The sequence below is a fragment of the Lampetra planeri genome, chromosome 78, assembly GCF_965212315.1.
Source record: "Lampetra planeri chromosome 78, kcLamPlan1.2.h2, whole genome shotgun sequence".
In the NCBI taxonomy this organism is placed as follows: domain Eukaryota; kingdom Metazoa; phylum Chordata; class Hyperoartia; order Petromyzontiformes; family Petromyzontidae; genus Lampetra; species Lampetra planeri.
Window position 1 is genome coordinate 2,621,612 of NC_136183.1, and position 16,833 is coordinate 2,638,444.

The following is a 16,833-nucleotide window of genomic DNA, read 5'->3' on the forward strand; positions in this document are numbered from 1 at the left end:
TAATACAAATAGTAATATTTTCAACAGCCTTTGCTATGTTAGCTGAATTTTACTATAATAAATATTGCTTTTGTAGCCAGGCAGCCGAAATTGTCTGTTTGGTGTTTTGGGTTAATATTTATTTTGAAGATACTAGGGCCTCCAGGCATATTTATAACCATTTGCCCTCTCATTGTGTGCCTTAACAGCCCGTGTGATGGATTGGGGAATATCTTGAATATATGAATAAATATAGACGTGTAAGTCATGTGTGACTATGTATATATATATATATATTTATTCCTCTGTGCCTCGATACTGACATAGATGGTGTGGATATTTTTTCTGTCTGCAGCTGACGCTTTTTACGCTTCATCAGATTTGGTGTGATGGAGCAAAGGCACTCAGCGCAGCCCGGTACAAAAAGACAATAGGACCAGGATGCAAACAGCATGGATTGTACTGGAAGTGTGACACGGCACCAGATAACTCAAACAGGAGAGAAACCCTTCAAGTGCACTGTGTGTGAGAAGGCATTTACAGTGTCATCATATCTTTAAAAACACCAGAGAACGCACACAGGAGAGAAACTCTTCAAGTGCACTATGTGTGAGAAGGCATTTACAGAGTCATCATATCTTATAATACACCAGAGAACACACACAGGAGAGAAACCCTTCGGGTGCACTGTGTGTGGGAAGGCGTTTTCACGGTCATCAATTCTGCATAAGCACCAGAGAAAACATACAGGAGATGGACCCTTCAAGTGCACTGTGTGTGAGAAGGCATTTGCATGGTCATCAGTTCTTGAAAAACACCGGAGAACACACACTGGAGAGAAACCCTTCAGTTGTAGTGTGTGTGGGAAGGCATTTTCAGATTCATCTGTTCTTAAAAAAACACCAGAGGACACACACTGGAGAGAAACCCTTCATATGTAGTGTGTGTGGGAAGGCATTTTCAGATTCATCTGTTCTTAAAAAACACCAGAGAACACACACGGGAGAGAAACCCTTCAGGTGTAATGTGTGTGGGAAGGACTTTTCACATTCATTCGCCCTTAAAACACACCAGAGAACACACACGAGAGAGAAACCTTTCAAGTGCACAGTCTGTGAGAAGGCATTTGCAGATTCATCAGTTCTTCAGATCCACCAGAGAACACACACAGGAGAGAAACCCGTCAAGTGCAGTGTGTGAGAAGGCATTTGCACAGTCATCAAATCTTAGAAAACACCATAGAACACACACAGGAGAGAAACATTTCAAGTGCACTGTGTGTGAGAAGGCATTTTCAGATTCATCTGTTCTTAAAAGACATCAGAAAATACACACAGGAGAGACACTTTTCAAGAGCAGTGTGTGTGGGAAGGAATTTTCAAGTTCATCTGATCTGAAGATCCACCAGAGAACACACACGGGAGAGAAACATTTCAAGTGCAGTTTGTGTGAGAAGACATTTTCAAGTTCATTTTGTTTTAAAAAACACCAGAGAACACACACAGGAGAGAAACCCTCCAGGTGCACTCTGTGCAGGAAGCTCTTTGCAGATTCATCACATCTTAAAAAACACCAGAGAACGCACACAGGAGAGAAACCCTTCAAGTGCACTGTCTGTGAAAAGGCATTTGCATGGTCATCAGGTCTTCAGATTCACCAGAGAACACACACAGGAGAGAAACCCTTCAAGTGCACTGTCTGTGAAAAAGCATTTGCATGGTCATCAAGTTTTCAGATCCACCAGAGAACACACACGGGAGAAAAACGTTTTAAGTCCAGTTTGTGTGGGAAGGTATTTTCAGGTTCATCTCATCTTAAACGGCACCAGAGAACACACACAGGAGAGAATCCCTTCAAGTGCACTGTGTGCGGAAAGGCGTTCACACGGTCATCATATCTTCAAAGGCACCAGAGAACACACACAGGAGAGAAACCCTTCAAGTGCAGTGTGTGTGGAAAGGCATTTTTAGATGAATCAAATCTTAAAATACACCAGGGAACACACACAGGAGAGAAACCCTTCAAGTGCACTCTGTGCAGGAAGCCCTTTGCAGATTCATCACATCTTAATAAACACCAGAGAACGCACACGGGAGAGAAACCCTTCAAGTGCACTGTCTGTAAGAAGGCATTTGCATGGTCATCACGTCTTCAGATCCACCAGAGAACACACAGGAGAGAAACCCTTCAAGTGCATTGTCTGTGAGAAGGCATTTGCACAGTCATCAGTTCTTCATCGACACCAGAGAACACACAGGCATCAGAAGATCCCCAAGGAGTGTAGTCTGAAATCTACTTGTGAAAGTCAAAGTGCTGCAATGAGCCCAACCCTCCTGAAAAAAGAACCAGAAGTACATTCCAGCTTGGACACTATGAAATGTATCAAGGTGAAATGTGAAGAGGCAATAGTGGAGAGAGAAGAAGTGAAGGGAAAATGTGAAGATGTGATGGTGAAGAGCGAAGATGTGAAGGTAAAATGTGAAGATGAAGATTCAACTCCAAAATCGGACCTTCACATCGATGGAGGCAACGTGAAGCAGGAGGAGAATTCTGACTGTGAGGCAGAGCGAGGAACCTCCCAGGAATTTGTGGAAGTGGAGGTGTGGGTGGACTTCTTAGACAAAACAAAGTCAAATGAAGACCCGGTAGATGTGTAAGCTTGAGACAATGAAGCCCCAGTAGATTCACCTTTGTCACAGGCCTTTAATGAAAGAATGTGAAGTTGAACACTCAATTCTTAGGTTCAACCTGCAGAGTAAGAGGGGGCAGTATTTGCAGACCTGTGGGTTGGGTATACAGTAATCCCTCGTTTATCGCGGTTAATGGCGACCGGAACCCCTCGCGATAGGTGAAAATCCGCGAAGTAGGATTGGCCCCCTAGGAATTTCCGTATATGTGTGTGTGGGTACCAGAATGTTTAAAATATGTATATTTATACTTTATATATATATTTTACTTAAATCTATTTAATTATAAAACCTTAATATTATACATTCACTCTCTCTCTCATACGATACGTATTATGGTGTTCTACACTCACCAATGACAGTAATATCTTGAGACTTGACTCCAGTAATGACGACGACGACAATGACAACGATGATGCGCAGCCAACCAGCTCACGGGATACATCCACCCGTGCTCTCATTCGTCGATCTCGCGCCGGGAACCAATCACATGCCTTGTCTGAGTGCCCGTGGGTATGTACAAAGCCTCTGAGAGAGTTTCTCTCTTTGTCTGGCATCCTGGGAAACTGTTTCTCTCGCGCATCACGATGAAACAACGCTGCTTTCCGCAATACGGCTGCCGGTATGGCGGTATTTTTGAATTTTTTTCGATGAATATTTTTGAAAAATCCGCGATGCACTGAGGCCGCGAAACTTGAACCACGAAGTGGCGAGGGATTACTGTATCTATATCAATTTATAACATTTTTGACATGCGTTTTTCTGGATTTTGTTGCTATTCTGTCTCTCCAAATTAACCTACCATTAAAATTATAGACTGATCATTTCTTTGTCAGTGGGCAAACGTACAAAATCAGCAGGGGATCAAATACTTTTTTCCCTCACTGTAAATAATATTTTTTTTTTTACTTCCAACCCGTGATGCGAGGACGGAATACATGGTGACAGCAAGCACACCCTTGCACAATAGGTCACGACTTCCCGACTTCAAAGGCCACAGCGCCCCTTTTTGACAGCGACTGCAAGTCTGATGCAAAAAATGTTAAACACTTCCAACCCGTGATGGAATTGTGGGGAACGCTGCCCAAAACGAATACACACAAACAGGGATACAATTGTGTTAAAAGCTTTCTTTTCATCACATAATCTTGCCGGCGAATGTATTAAAGCCCTTAGCCAATTAATGCACATTTGTTAGACAAGCAAGCACACTACCGCACACCATTGTTCCAAGGCATTGCGTTAATTGCATAATCTAAAAAATGAATTCATTGAGGTCTACCTTTGCTTAGGCACATGTTTCTTTATTACTGTTCGTATGAATATTGTCACATTAATTTCCTGTCGCTGTGTATGATCACCTTATTCTGAAGAATGAGCCAATTGTTCTGTTACCCAGTTTGACAAACATAATTATTGAGGGTTAAATGTACGGTTCAATGAGGACATCTCCAGGAGTACTGTGTTGGCATTCCTTGCATAAGAGTTCACATATTAGAATGTTACGTGTTTTTTAGAGATTAAAGTTGCTTAACACAGAAGAGTCTGAGTGGTGCCTTCCTAAGTCCATGCATAATAATATTAATTATAAGAACTATATCCTGCGGAGAGATCTGAATTTTGAGACCTGATATAACACACTAAGACATAATCAGTAAAAGTTAAAGTGAGAATCATTGTATTATCCTGATTGATAATTCACTGGTCAACACTTTTTCTGGCATAAGGTATTCCAATGGTCTTAAGGTAATTTTGGGGCGCTGATTCCAAATCTGACATCAGTTTGTGTCTATCACATCAGGTTTTTGAGATATCAAATATTGCATTTTCAATAAAAACTGCATAAGAAAAATATTAAATAAATGTGGATATCTACATACATTTATTATAAACACACTATCCTAAAAATACAGCACCATATTTTAACACTAAAGCAGTCACTGACTCGCAACAACTTGCAATCATATGTGACAGTTAATTTCGGGTAAAATCAATGAAAATGGGGTATGCCGATAGCATAAAATCAGATGTGATAGAGCAAATCTGAGATCAGATTTGGAATCAGCACCCTGAAATTAGTCTAGAACAGCTGCAAAAGTCCAGGCCAGAAAAAAACGTGTTTTTTGTTGACCAGTGATAATACAACCCTAGACAACAAAGCAGAAGCTAATGATAATATTTGAATTCATTAGCATAATTACATACACTTGCATAACTGAATACAATTACACCTACCTAATTAGCATACATGCAACATTTTCATGATTAAATAAATTAGCATAATTTCGGGAACATTACAGTTTTTAAAAAATTTCATTTCATTTTTTACATTTTTATAATTTTTCAGACCGAATATATACAACAGGTGGAAAATATATATAAGCAAGAATGCAAGAATAGAAATCAGCACTGCTCAACGAAACACCCAACTACGACTGGAGAAGTCCAAACCATCAAGCACATCACCGATGAATGCTCCATCCATGCACATCCTGGCGGTATCGCTAAAATTCACACTGCATCAACCACATCATTGGACTGGATAAGAAACCTATGCATTCATTCATGACGATCATTTAAAATAAAAACTTGCTTTTCACAATGCCATATGAAAGAAGTACTGTAAGTGGTCGGCACCGGGGATTGCCCTCATGACTGGCAAATTGATAGGGAGCTCTGCATCGTCAGAAGCCACGCATCACGGAGAGTTTTTTTGTTGCGTCATTGAGGCTGCCAGCCATGGCTGGTGCTCGCAGTATTGCAATACAGACGTGGGGAAGAGTGCCAAGCATTACTATTCCCGGTGGCGAGATCGTTCTGTACAGCAAACCTGATCATAGAGTGACAATCGTTCGGATTGTGCTCAGATCAAAGTCAACCCTTTGAGGGAAAACTGGTGCAAGTGCCCCTTGAAATCGCAACCGACAGGCGAAGTTTAGTTGAGGGTCGGATCAGAAACTGACACGGAACGATATACAGTAACTTGATTTGTAGCGTGTCCTCTGTGCAGCACGAGTCGTACAAACAACTGGAAGAGGACTCTCTTGAAGAGGGGGGGGAGACGACGGGCGCTGTCTCTCCAACTCGCTCCACAGTCTGCAAGGATCAACAGTGTCTGGTGCGAGTGGTTTCTGGTGACGGGATGATCGCGCACATCGACGCAGACGGAGCCGGACCCATCATCCCTGTGTTGTGTATATGCCCCCCTTTTTAATTTTAAAATTAATATTTTTTAAAGAATTATTCTGCCAACATAGATAATATCGTTTTTTTAATAGACACGGGGCAACGTGAGAACGGACACGCCCCCACACACTAACACAGATGTGCGCACACCTCATTTCAAAGGAAAGAGGGCATGAAAGAGGGTAATCACGGCCATCTTTTTCTTTCCGAGAGGATCTCCACACACAGGCACAAAGCCGGGGAATGACACCAATAAAACTCCCGGGCAATGGCTCAAAGGAAATTAACACGTTCTCAGAAAATAAATAAATAAAAGCATGCGCCGGGTGCTTCCACACTGCAAACAACCGTCTTTGTCTTCCCACAACACGGACAGCAAAAATTGCACACGCAAGGAATAACATCTCCATGAGAGATCGGGTCACGATGAAACATCGGGAACACGGTTTCGGCATAACTGGGGCATAATGGAATAAGTCGCATTTCAACTTCCAAACCAAAACAACTTAAGCTATGTGAGACAAAAGATATGATCCCCGAGCGAGGGAGGAAATAATTAAGCTCGCTTAACGCGTAGGTTTTCGCGACAAATATTATTCAGTAGCAAAAACATGGATTCGAATATCTCTTTATATATATATATAACTCGACGCGAATCATCGGTCTGGCTAATGTATAACTTCGTTGGCGCCGTCACGAGCCCCCCCCCCCTTCCAGAACGACAACAGCTGTGTCTTCAAAGCTAATAAACACACGGACAAACACGCACGCGAAACACACGGACGGACACACACACGGATGCAGATGGTCACACACAGGAAGGTTTTATGACAGACTTTGAACAACTCGGGAAACAGAGGGGATTTTTCTCAATATAAGCCGGAAAAAAATCCATTCAACTAAGATCGTCTGGGCCACGGGCCCCACCATCAGATCGTCAGGGCCTCTGGCCCCATCACAGATCGTCAGGGCCTCTGGCCCCATCACAGATCGTCAGGGCCTCTGGCCCCATCACACTTCGTCCGGGCCACGGGCCCCACCAAACAGATCCTCACCGGGGCTCAGGCCTCCATCTCTCTCACCGGGGCTCAGGCCCCCCATCTCATCTCGTCGCCAACAACGAAGGAGCTCTTCCGTCATCCAAAATGACGAGGTTCGCAGGGTAGCGACGTGCATTGACAAGCTGAGGTCTGCACCACCTAAGAAGAATTACTACACTGAGCCGCCAAGCTGCGAGTGAAACGGACGGAGATTCCAGCTATCACTCTCGAGCCAACAACTTCAACCCAACGTCAATACCAGCAACGAACGAAAGCATCGTTCATCGCCAGAGCGACAACCAACGAGAACCGACTCGTCATCCAGCAGTGGAGAGAAAGAGCGAGCCACCGCGCCGTCAGCTACCGAGAGCGCGACACCGCGCCGTCAGCTACAAAGAACGCGCCACCGTGCCGTCAGCTACCGAGGGCCGCCAAGCGCCGCCAAGCGCCGCCGCTCACCTCCCTGCGGAGAAAGTCGCGGCTGCAACCCGCACGGGCGAGAGGAATCTGCGAACCAGGGTCGTATCACCTCCCCCACTCACAACCTCCAGGAAGCACATACACACACACGCACACACCTACTTCCCGCGGGGCATGCAAGAATTTATCCAAGAGACAATCCACCTCTCTCACAATGGGACCAACCCTAGACAATCATCAGAAGACTAATTATAAAGTTTGAACACCAGCTGGCCGTAAGGAATCGTGGCCCTCTGAGTAATTAAGAATCCGTCGGTTATAAGAGGGTGAAGTTTTTTTCTTGCCTTTTTTTTGTTTCTCTTATCGCATAAACGACCAATAGATTCGTTGATGCAAACTAAAACCCTCGAAATCCTCATTGCGAATCGACCGTGCACAAAGAGAGAAAATCTTGTCAAACCAGTTTTCTTTGTCTTAGAGTCTCACGGAAGAATTAATTAAAACCGAGCCAAATTCGCTCTCCCGCAACACGCCGCACCCACCATTGACTCCAACCTTCCGTTAAAAGGATTTCACACTTGCCGACGAATCTATTGACATATACTTTTGCCTCTGGGATACAATAAGTGCTTTTTCTTACCGCAAAATGAAGTGTGTCATGCTTGGTTTCAAACTCGGCCAGTCGCCGATTGTGATCGATACCAAAACGAACTAATGAGATGCCTGGTTGTTAGGAGGTTTTTTTTTCTTTAGTCATTCAGTTCGTTAAATGCATAAGAGTTTTTGAGTTATTCAATTTAGTAAATGCATAAGTGTTTATTCATTCATTTTAGTCAATGCTTAATCTCGTAATTGCATAAGAATTTTAGTTATCCATATTAGTCGAATGCACAATATCGAAAATGCATAGGGGTTTGGTTATTCATGAATTATTGACGCATGTTCGACCTGCATGATAGAATGTCACATGCTTGTTAGAATAAAATTGCTTAACACCAACTGTTCGAGTGCTTCTTTCCAAGTCCATGCAAAACCATCTTATTCTTGATAACTGTATCCTGTGATGAGATATGAAAATGGAGACCTAAATATCATAACACACACTAGGATAATCGGTAAACGTTTAATCATTGATCATCGTGTTATCCGGATTGACATAACTCTGGATAAACGAAGCTGAGCCTAATTACCACAACTGCTCACATTAACATCCGCATAAATTACTACGATTATCTCCGCGATTATCATAATGTATGCATACAATTACTCACACCATCATAATTTATGCATATCATTACACGCATTATCATAATTTATGCATGTTAATACACGCATTAACATAATTAATGCGATTTGCGCATTTTTCGCAAAATTATTAATTTTCATTAATTTCCATCAAAATTTCATAACCCGACACATACAACATAATGGGTGGCACGTCCGTGATCTCTCACAGACAGTGTTTTGCATGGATGATGGAATGAATCACTTCGTGTTAACCAGAATATCGTGACCAAACATTGCATTGTGATTGTAAACGGGCGTAAAACAAAAAAAACGCCCTCTAAGGTTAAAACCCAGAATAGCAGGTTGAAACAGAGACAGTGGAATTAAGATAATATCGTATCAAACCGATTGCATCCTGTGATAAATGGTGTTAGAGGTACGCACTCTGAATCGGAAAATAACAATAGCTCGAGTCAAACTGACTACACTCTGTGAGATAATTGTTTTATATGCACTCTAAAAGGAATTGTCAAAGTAACTCTTGCCATACCTAAGATGCTAGGATTAAGAATAATTTTTGAATGGGTTACGGGATACGGGGAGCTCGTATTAAAACGTACCGACCAATCTGTTACAAAGCAGTACAGTCAGAGAGACATATGGGAAGGGAGCTGTATCGATAACACGAACACACCTCGGGGGAAACTAATTGACTGGATAAAATGTAACGAAGGCGAACACGATGCAAAAGCTGCAGAGAAGGCAGGACAGGACTCATTCCTTTTCACACAGGCATACAGACAGGGATTGTGGAATGAAGGAAAATTCGGAAAGGAAACAGGAGAGAAATCGTCTCTAATAAACGAGGAAAAATGTCCTCACACCATCGTAAGGGAGGAGAAATCAGTGCTCGCGACACCAGCGAAACTCACAGACGTTGATCCACAGAATAAATATGGAAGTAACAGTAAATCACACTCTTGTGTACGTGGACAGAGTCCAGGGACTAATCGCAAAAAAATTATGGATATCGAACAAAAAATCCTTGACAAACAGAAACCCTCACAATTCGAGAGAAGGGATGGAGAGATCCATATGCAAACAAAAACATGTGAGATTGACAACTTCACAGATAGAGGGAAGCAAAATGTTAAAGTAAAGTCGACAGGACGTGCTCCACTAAGGGCAGAGGCAAAAACTGAAGGGAAATGGCAACACGAGCGACACGGCACTGGGCGCGCACACAGAAAATGCACACCGCTTAATCACGCCCCACACAGAACAGATAAAAGTGACAGATTGCCTGATGATAACTTGTTTGATGATGACGCTGACGGCGATCAACTTTCGGAATACTTATTCAACAGTAAAACCCTTAAATTGATGGACAAGGCTCTAGTCAGAATTCCCGATTTTGACCCCCACAATAAGACTATGGATATCCACACACATATCGCGACAGTGGAAGAGGAGGCAATGATTAGAGGGCTGATGAGACGGGATGAAAAAGCGAGTTTGTTGAAACGAAGCTTACATAAAGATTCTATTCCATGGGTAAAGTCACTACCACACAAGGTTAGAAATGATTTTAAACAACTGAGCCTGGCAGTGATTCGGAAGTTTGGAGAATATTCGACACTCACTGAAGGGTTTTATGCTGTAAAATCGATGACCCAGGGCATGGACCAAGATCCACGTGACTACCTCGTACAATTTAAAAGAGCGTATTACGCAGGCGATGTGAATCAATACCACGAAGGAGATAAAATGTTCAAAATTATGTTTTTTGAATCCTTGAGCCCAGAGATTACAGAAAGGGTGAGAATGGTTTTGAATCTAGAAACCGCATCCTTACGCCGCATAGAGAGCAAGGCGTACATGGCATGGTTATACAGAGCTAAGAATCAGAATTCGGATCCAGAACACAGGGAGAGGGATAAGGAACCCAGCCTCTCGGAGAGGAATAAAAATCACCGAACAGTCCCACAATGCCTAGAAGAGCAAACACACACGTACCTGTGGCAAAATAAACCAGAGAGAGGTTGGCACGAGAATGAGAGCGGCACAAAGCCGAACATTCAGAGGAATCGCAGGAGGGGGAGGTTCAGAACAGAACCATACCAACACCCCATGCCACGACACACACTAGGTCAAAATTACCCACAGAGATGGCGAAGTAACAATCCAAAAAAAATTTGGCACCCAAATGGGAAAAACACTGGGCCAAAAATGTACGAGAATCGTAGGAGGGAGAGGTTCAGAACAGAACCATATCAACACCCCATCCCACGACACACGCAAGGTTCAAATTACGCACAGAGATGGCAAGATAACCACCTAGCGGGAAGGTGTTACACAAACCGCGGAGGTATGGATGCGAACATGCAGAAGAATCGTAGGATGGGAGGTCAAACACAATCGATCCAATTCCGACCAATTCCTCCACCGGCTATACCAGGAGGGAATAGAGGAATAACACAGAATGCGGTCCAAATACATGATAAACAACCCACAGTGAGCGCGAGCGAGCGGCCAACACGCGCCCCACCCGCCGAGGTATTAAACCCGGAGCTCAATGAGAAATACAGGCAGGCTGCAAGTGACAGGGCGGGCAAAAACGCGGACAGTGCTCCTGTAAATGACGCGCGGATCGAATACAAGGACAGGGTTGCATTGAAGCGTGATCGGACAGTACAAAGAGAGAACACAGAGACACGCCCTGAGGAGCGCAGGCGTGAGCCTTTGAATGGAAAATATCCAAGGGAAACCAAAATGTATGTGGATCGGAGTGCTAAAATGGAGACGAATGTTCATGACATATCGGGAATGGTGTTAAAATCTAACACACTCGTAAAAACAAAGAGGGCAACATTACGAGGGACAGAATTAAATCGACACACAAACTCGGCAAATGTGCATGTAATCGCAGAGAGAGCGAATGACACGAACCAAGTGTCAAAGTGGGTTGTGTGCACGAATTCTGATTATGTACAGCACAATTTTTCACCACACACTCCCACGACGCGAGAGAGTGAGAGAGGAAATTACAAAAACAAACCCGAAAACCGTGATCGAATTATCAAAGTGATAAGTGGTAAACCAGGCAACATGAGGAAGGTAACGCATAAATGCGTTCGAAACCGCTACCTAGCGTTTCCCAGGATTTAACAAAAACAAAGATGAAGTTCGTCGGAGTTATGATGTATGGGAACCATGTAACTGATGATATCGATGTTTTAACGTGTTGTTATTTTCCTTGCTTAATTCAAATGTAACCATGTTAAGCAAAAACAAAAATGAATATTCGTCGGAATTATGATGTACGAGAACCAATGTAACGCAATATCGATGTTAACGGTTGTTATTTCCTTTGCTAATTCAGATGTAACCAGATTAAGATTGTAATACGTGCACGCGCGTTGTAAGAAATAACCGCCGAGAGTAAGGGCGGCTGATGGGATGCATGACATAAAAAGGGGGCATTACTTTGTTTGAAAATTCGCCAGTGGCCAAATCGACCCCTGATAATTTTCAAAAGGGCGGACTGTTGTGTATATGCCCCCCTTTTTAATTTTAAAATTAATATTTTTTTAAGAATTATTCTGCCAACATAGATAATATCGTTTTTTTAATAGACACGGGGCAACGTGAGAACGGACACGCCCCCACACACTAACACAGATGTGCGCACACCTCATTTCAAAGGAAAGAGGGCATGAAAGAGGGTAATCACGGCCATCTTTTTCTTTCCGAGAGGATCTCCACACACAGGCACAAAGCCGGGGAATGACACCAATAAAACTCCCGGGCAATGGCTCAAAGGAAATTAACACGTTCTCAGAAAATAAATAAATAAAAGCATGCGCCGGGTGCTTCCACACTGCAAACAACCGTCTTTGTCTTCCCACAACACGGACAGCAAAAATTGCACACGCAAGGAATAACATCTCCATGAGAGATCGGGTCACGATGAAACATCGGGAACACGGTTTCGGCATAACTGGGGCATAATGGAATAAGTCGCATTTCAACTTCCAAACCAAAACAACTTAAGCTATGTGAGACAAAAGATATGATCCCCGAGCGAGGGAGGAAATAATTAAGCTCGCTTAACGCGTAGGTTTTCGCGACAAATATTATTCAGTAACAAAAACATGGATTCGAATATCTCTTTATATATATATATAACTCGACGCGAATCATCGGTCTGGCTAATGTATAACTTCGTTGGCGCCGTCACGAGCCCCCCCCCCCCCCTTCCAGAACGACAACAGCTGTGTCTTCAAAGCTAATAAACACACGGACAAACACGCACGCGAAACACACGGACGGACACACACACGGATGCAGATGGTCACACACAGGAAGGTTTTATGACAGACTTTGAACAACTCGGGAAACGGAGGGGATTTTTCTCAATATAAGCCGGAAAAAAATCCATTCAACTAAGATCGTCTGGGCCACGGGCCCCACCATCAGATCGTCAGGACCTCTGGCCCCATCACAGATCGTCAGGGCCTCTGGCCCCATCACAGATCGTCAGGGCCTCTGGCCCCATCACACTTCGTCCGGGCCACGGGCCCCACCAAACAGATCCTCACCGGGGCTCAGGCCTCCATCTCTCTCACCGGGGCTCAGGCCCCCCATCTCATCTCGTCGCCAACAACGAAGGAGCTCTTCCGTCATCCAAAATGACGAGGTTCGCGGGGTAGCGACGTGCATTGACAAGCTGAGGTCTGCACCACCTAAGAAGAATTACTACACTGAGCCGCCGAGCTGCGAGTGAAACGGACGGAGATTCCAGCTATCACTCTCGAGCCAACAACTTCAACCCAACGTCAATACCAGCAACGAACGAAAGCATCGTTCATCGCCAGAGCGACAACCAACGAGAACCGACTCGTCATCCAGCAGTGGAGAGAAAGAGCGAGCCACCGCGCCGTCAGCTACCGAGAGCGCGACACCGCGCCGTCAGCTACAAAGAACGCGCCACCGCGCCGTCAGCTACCGAGGGCCGCCAAGCGCCGCCAAGCGCCGCCGCTCACCTCCCTGCGGAGAAAGTCGCGGCTGCAACCCGCACGGGCGAGAGGAATCTGCGAACCAGGGTCGTATCACCTCCCCCACTCACAACCTCTAGGAAGCACATACACACACACGCACACACCTACTTCCCGCGGGGCATGCAAGAATTTATCCAAGAGACAATCCACCTCTCTCACAATGGGACCAACCCTAGACAATCATCAGAAGACTAATTATAAAGTTTGAACACCAGCTGGCCGTAAGGAATCGTGGCCCTCTGAGTAATTAAGAATCCGTCGGTTATAAGAGGGTGAAGTTTTTTTCTTGCCTTTTTTTTGTTTCTCTTATCGCATAAACGACCAATAGATTCGTCGATGCAAACTAAAACCCTCGAAATCCTCATTGCGAATCGACCGTGCACAAAGAGAGAAAATCTTGTCAAACCAGTTTTCTTTGTCTTAGAGTCTCGCGGAAGAATTAATTAAAACCGAGCCAAATTCGCTCTCCCGCAACACGCCGCACCCACCATTGACTCCAACCTTCCGTTAAAAGGATTTCACACTTGCCGACGAATCTATTGACATATACTTTCGCCTCTGGGATACAATAAGTGCTTTTTCTTACCGCAAAATGAAGTGTGTCATGCTTGGTTTCAAACTCGGCCAGTCGCCGATTGTGATCGATACCAAAACGAACTAATGAGATGCCTGGTTGTTAGGTTTTTTTTTCTTTAGTCATTCAGTTCGTTAAATGCATAAGAGTTTTTGAGTTATTCAATTTAGTAAATGCATAAGTGTTTATTCATTCATTTTAGTCAATGCTTAATCTCGTAATTGCATAAGAATTTTAGTTATCCATATTAGTCGAATGCACAATATCGAAAATGCATAGGGGTTTGGTTAATCATGAATTATTGACGCATGTTCGACCTGCATGATAGAATGTCACATGCTTGTTAGAATAAAATTGCTTAACACCAACTGTTCGAGTGCTTCTTTCCAAGTCCATGCAAAACCATCTTATTCTTGATAACTGTATCCTGTGATGAGATATGAAAATGGAGACCTAAATATCATAACACACACTAGGATAATCGGTAAACGTTTAATCATTGATCATCGTGTTATCCGGATTGACATAACTCTGGATAAACGAAGCTGAGCCTAATTACCACAACTGCTCACATTAACATCATCGCAAGCATCCGCATAAATTACTACGATTATCTCCGCGATTATCATAATTTATGCATACAATTACTCACACCATCATAATTTATGCATATCATTACACGCATTATCATAATTTATGCATGTTAATACACACATTAACATAATTAATGCGATTTGCGCATTTTTCGCAAAATTATTAATTTTCATTAATTTCCATCAAAATTTCATAACCCGACACATACAACACCTGCCAGCACGAGTGACCAGCGTGCCGACTCGGCAAGCACCTCAGCTCGGAGAGAGACTGACGAAGCAGCCGAGAGCGCCCCTGCTGGGGACCTGAGGTATTTTCGTTACAAGGAACGCAGCACCTCGGAAGCCGCAAGAAGACAACAACCGCCATTCACCACGAAGTGGCGGTGACGTCCCCACGACGCTTGTTCCAGAATATGTTTTTAAGCTTTCAGTTTCATTTATTAGGTACTAGCGGTAAGTACCCGGCGTTGCCCGGGCGAAAAATATCTTTAAAAACTTCTCTTAAAAATTTCGATATAAAGCTTTCGTGACTGCAGGGATTCATCTTCTTGGTTCTTTCGGTAAAGTCACGTAGTAGGGAATTCTCACGACGTTTCGGCCACAACGCAAGCAGCCGTCCTCAGGTGAAGAACAGGTCTGTCGGAAAAACAGCGTCTGAATGAACACCACCAGGCTTGGCAGCGTATATTTAAGCTGGGTTGGAGGGGGAAGAGTGCCTTGACAAAGGAATTTGCATATCAAGAGGAATTTAGCATATTTATGGAAATGCAGATATGGGATTAGTCACTACTTGTGGAATGAGTTACAGCAGCAGAGGTTAGAGTAAATGCGATTGGTATTACCTTAGAGTCGCGGCATCTCTTCAGAAAGGTGAGAGACTCGATTCGCTGAGCCTTCTTATCACGGAGTTTGTTGTCTCTTAAAAACCTTACATATACACACACAGATACTAAGGTATTGTGAAAGCCCGCTGGGCCGTTTGTACATTTCTCCACCAACAAAATTATAAGAAGCTTGCAAAAGTCCAAAAAGTTGTAGAAATTGTGGGGTAAATAGTTGATGTAAAAGGTTTCCAAAAATTGTGGACACCCCCCTCAAAATTTATATTTACACCACCCTACATACAACAGAGGAAGTCGTATCTATTGACTCTGTAGTTGTATCTACTGACTGTACAGTAGTATCTACTGAGCCAGTAGTAGCTACTGACTGGAGTATTATTTACTGATTGTAGTAACGACTGACCGTAGTAGTATCTACTGGGCCTACAGTAGCATCTACCGACTCTATAGTAGTAACAACTGTATAGTAGTATCCACTGACTATAGTAGTATCCACTGACTATAGTAGTAACTACTAACTCTATAGCAAGATCTACTCACTCTATAGTAGTATCTATGGACTCTAATAGCTACTCACCGTACTAGTATGTACTGACTGTATAGTAGTATATACTGACTGTAGAAGTATTGACTGACTAGTGGTATATACTGACTGTTTTAGTATCTACTAACTCTATATAGCAGTATCTACCAACTCGATAGCAGTATCTACTATCACTACAGCAGTGCATACTGACAGTGATGGCACCTGCTATGACTACAGCAGTGCATATTGACTATGGTGGTACCTGCTATGATTACAGCAGTGGATACTGATTGTGGTGGTATCCTATGACTACAGCTGTGCATACTGACTGTGGTACCTGCTTTCACGACAGCAGTGCATACCGACTGTGGTGGTACAGGCTATGAATACAGCAGTGCATACTGCTGTGGTGGCGACCTGCTATGATCACAGCAGTGCATACTGTGGTGGTGGAACCTGCCATGATTACAGCAGTGCATACTGTGGTGTTACCTGCTTTGATGACAGCAGTACATACTGTGGTGGTGGTACATGCTATGACAGAAGTACATACTGTAGTGATACCTGCTATGACAGCAGTACATACCGACTGTGGTGGTACTTGGTATGACAGCAGTACATACCGACTGTGGTGGTACCTGCTATGATCACAGCAGTACTGTGGTGGTGGTACCTGCTATGATGACAGCAGTGCAT

At 43.7% G+C, this 16,833-nt stretch overlaps 1 pseudogene across 1 annotated transcript in view; it reads left to right on the top strand.

Annotated features, from left to right (window-relative positions):
• The window catches only part of LOC144738225 (uncharacterized), a 68,151-nt pseudogene extending 66,834 nt beyond the window's left edge, over positions 1-1,317 (top strand). Inside the window, exon 5 of the transcript XR_013589185.1 lies at positions 420-1,317. The product of XR_013589185.1 is annotated as an uncharacterized LOC144738225 (transcript). The remainder of the gene's footprint in view (positions 1-419) is intronic.
• The last annotated feature ends 15,516 nt before the right edge of the window (positions 1,318-16,833 follow it).